This window comes from Pseudophryne corroboree, chromosome 3, assembly GCF_028390025.1.
Source record: "Pseudophryne corroboree isolate aPseCor3 chromosome 3, aPseCor3.hap2, whole genome shotgun sequence".
Taxonomy (NCBI): Eukaryota; Metazoa; Chordata; class Amphibia; order Anura; family Myobatrachidae; genus Pseudophryne; species Pseudophryne corroboree.
This window is the reverse complement of record NC_086446.1, coordinates 769,750,029-769,753,617: the sequence shown is the minus strand read 5'-3', so window position 1 is coordinate 769,753,617 and position 3,589 is coordinate 769,750,029. Positions and strand designations below refer to the sequence as shown.

Sequence of the window (3,589 nt, the reverse complement as noted above, 5' to 3'; positions counted from 1 at the left end):
CCCATGGGGGAGGACCAGGGTGTAGAGCGGTATTGTGGTCTGTGCTGTGGCATTCTGTGCAGTTAGCACTAACCTTGCAGTCCTTGGCGAGGTGTGATGTGGAGGAACAGCACTTGTAGCAGATCCTATTCTCCTTTAAGAAGGCTTTGCGGTTCTCCAGGGACTTTTCTCTGAAGGTTCTGCATTTCAGGAGAGGATGCGGTTTGTGATGCAGAGGACATTGCTTGGCTGGATCTTTGTCTGTGGTCTCTTGGCGATTAAAGCTGGTAGACCTGCGGAAAGAATCTGAATAATGCACATTAGTCTTGTGAACTGCAACTGATGTTTTGCGGGGGTTAGGTACCATAGGTGCAGTATTTGTCAAGGTAAAGGCAAAACTAGGATCATTCCTGGTCATAGCTTGCTGGTGTACAAAGTCCACGAAAACTGAGAATGGTGGAAATTGCACTTTGTTCTGCCGCTTATATTTGGAGCCATGGTTGATCCATTGTTCCTGCAGATTATACGGTAGTTTCTGCACTATAGGGTTAACGCCTCTGGCTGTGTCAAGGAAGGCAAGTCCTGGTAAATCTCCCTCACATTTAGCTACTTGAAGTTCTTTTAGTAAGTTACTTAGTTCTCTGAGTCTCTGATAGCCTTTGTTGGGTAACCTGGGGAAATCGTCTATTCTTTTGAACAGAGCACTCTCTATTATCTCTGGTGAGCCATAGCACTCATTAAGTCTATCCCAGATCATCCTAAGTCCATTCTCAGGGTGGTTAATGTTAATCACTCTTATCCTTCTAGCATGCTCTGCAGATTCATTCCCAAGCCATTTAATTAAGAGGTCTATCTCTTCACTATGTGAAAGGTCTATTCCTCTGATAGCATTTTGAAAAGAGGACTGCCAGGCTCTGAAGTTCTCAGGGCGATCATTGAACTTTGAAATACTAATCGTGACTAATTCACGGCGGGTGAGAAATTTAGCAAAGTCTAATGTGTCCTGATTGGCTCTTGGAGATGTCGGTACATTAACACGGTAGGTATATGGTGTGTAGTCATACCTGTTAGTGTTGTCTGGTTCCCGACGGTTGGTATCACACCGCTTCTGTGTGAAGTAGGCTGTGTCTTTCTTGGAGTTTGCAGATTCAGACATCTGAGGTGGGGAAGAGTTGTCCCTCATAGGTTCACAGTGTCTAGGATTCTCTTGCTTGCAAATGTGTGGTCTGTTGTCCACTGGTGGTGGCGCTGTAGAGTGTACTTGATTTGTTTGCATGAAGTCTGAATGCGTACCTTGTAAAGATGGAGGGTTGCTACTTCTTTTTGAGACTTGACGTACGTATTCTGATGTGCGTTGCAGTGAATCCTGAGATCCATTCTCTGTGTCAAGTACATTGGTTCTTCTTATATCAGGGAGTTCTGCAGTCTCCAAGATTTCTGCTTCAGCTATGGCAGCCGCTGCCTCCTTCTCTGCAGCGAGCTTCTCGCCGATTGCTTCTAAGCGTTTGCTCTCGATTTTTAATTGCATCTCCTGCTCGGCAAAGTTAGCCCTTACTTTTGCGGCTTCCGCTTTTGCACGTGCCATGATGGCTGCATTACTGACAGACAAGGATTTGGAGGAACCAGAGACTTGGGACCTTGTTTTGTATGAGGATATCGTTTTCTGTGACATGGTGATCTGGTAGAGATGTTTGATTGTGTAGAGACTGCTGTAATGCTGTCTGCAAGTAACTGTTCAGACTGTGTCGCAGATCTCTGAGGAGTCAGTATCTTTGAACTGTTATGAAGCTGCTTGACTGTGAAGAGACTGTTGTGTTGCCTTATAAGCGTGGCTGCACTGACTTGTACAGGTTTCTGTGTAGTCAAATGGCGGTACTCCTATTGCTGAGCTGCCATAGTTGGTAGACTGTATAGAAACTGTGTGGCTGTCATATGCAGATAGCTGTGGCTGGCAGTGTAACGGCTCTGTAAGTCAGTATATGTCCCCACTGCTGACAGGCAATGATTTACTGACGGAGTCAGTGTAAGAGAGTCCATCTGCTTGTAGCATTCGATGTTTTACTGTTCAGCCTCTCACTAAGCCCTTTCTGGCAAATTTGAAGCCTACAGTATAACCACCTTTACTTTTCAATAATCTGTTCAGAAGAGGTGTTTGTAGAACGGTGTTTTATTATTCAGTAAAGGGATCACAGATATGATGCGTTGATTTGATGTACAATACGATATGATGATGTGTGATAATGAGGTAAAACTGTTAATGAAACAAGAATATGCAATTATGATATGCATGTGAAAAGCAAAATGGATATACACAAGTACATATAACATGGGCTGTGCAAACATGTGATTACATGTGCAAGTATAAACTACAGTGCAGCTAACATTACTCACTGGCTAAACAGGTTGAGATGAGACATTTAATATACAAACTCACCATCGAATGCTATATGAGAGTTGGACCCATGTAAAGCATGACTGTCTGGGACCATGAGGGAAGTAGAAAGGCTGATCCCAGCTTCTTCATCCCAGAATGCATTGCAAGACTGGCTACAAGAGGCTATGAGGGTCAAATTAATTGATGGGACTGACCACTAGATGGGGGAATAATACAACTTTCTGTAGTAAAGGTAATCAGATCTACACAAAGCAAATGCTGAAGGCATGACACAAGCTATTGTGGTACCTGCTAGTGACTTGGAGGACTCCAAGTTGTTGGACGTAGTCAGGGCCCTGAAAATATATGTTTCCAGGACGGCTGGAGTCAGAAAATCTGACTCGCTGTTTATCCTGTATGCACCCAACAAGCTGGGTGCTCCTGCTTCTAAGCAGACTATTGCTCGTTGGATTTGTAATACAATTCAGCTTGCACATTCTGTGGCAGGCCTGCCACAGCCAAAATCTGTAAAAGCCCATTCCACAAGGAAGGTGGGCTCATCTTGGGCGGCTGCCCGAGGGGTCTCGGCTTTACAACTTTGCCGAGCAGCTACTTGGTCAGGGGCAAACACGTTTGCTAAATTCTACAAATTTGATACCCTGGCTGAGGAGGACCTGGAGTTCTCTCATTCGGTGCTGCAGAGTTATCCGCACTTTCCCGCCCGTTTGGGAGCTTTGGTATAATCCCCATGGTCCTTACGGAGTTCCCAGCATCCACTAGGACTTCAGAGAAAATAAGAATTTACTTACCGATAATTCTATTACTCGTAGTCCGTAGTGGATGCTGGGCGCCCATCCCAAGTGCAGATTGTCTGCAATACTTGTACATAGTTATTGTTAACTAAATAGGGTTATTGTTGTTGTGAGCCATCTATCCAGAGGCTCCTCTGTTATCATACTGTTAACTGGGTTCAGATCACAAGTTGTACGGTGTGATTGGTGTGGCTGGTATGAGTCTTACCCGGGATTCATAAATCATTCCTTATTGTGTACGCTCGTCCGGGCACAGTATCCTAACTGAGGCTTGGAGGAGGGTCATAGGGGGAGGAGCCAGTGCACACCAGGTAGTCCTAAAGCTTTACTTTTGTGCCCAGTCTCCTGCGGAGCCGCTATTCCCCATGGTCCTTACGGAGTTCCCAGCATCCACTACGGACTACGAGAAATAGAATTATCGGTA

At 45.1% G+C, this 3,589-nt stretch overlaps 1 long non-coding RNA gene across 1 annotated transcript; it reads right to left on the bottom strand.

The window, feature by feature from the left end:
• Window positions 1-2,128: 2,128 nt before the first annotated feature.
• On the bottom strand, window positions 2,129-2,568 carry LOC135058246 (uncharacterized). Its single transcript, XR_010244702.1, has 2 exons — window positions 2,414-2,568; window positions 2,129-2,230 (listed from the first exon to the last, which is right to left on the bottom strand). It is a non-coding gene; the product is annotated as an uncharacterized LOC135058246 (long non-coding RNA).
• Between the last annotated feature and the right edge of the window lie 1,021 nt (window positions 2,569-3,589).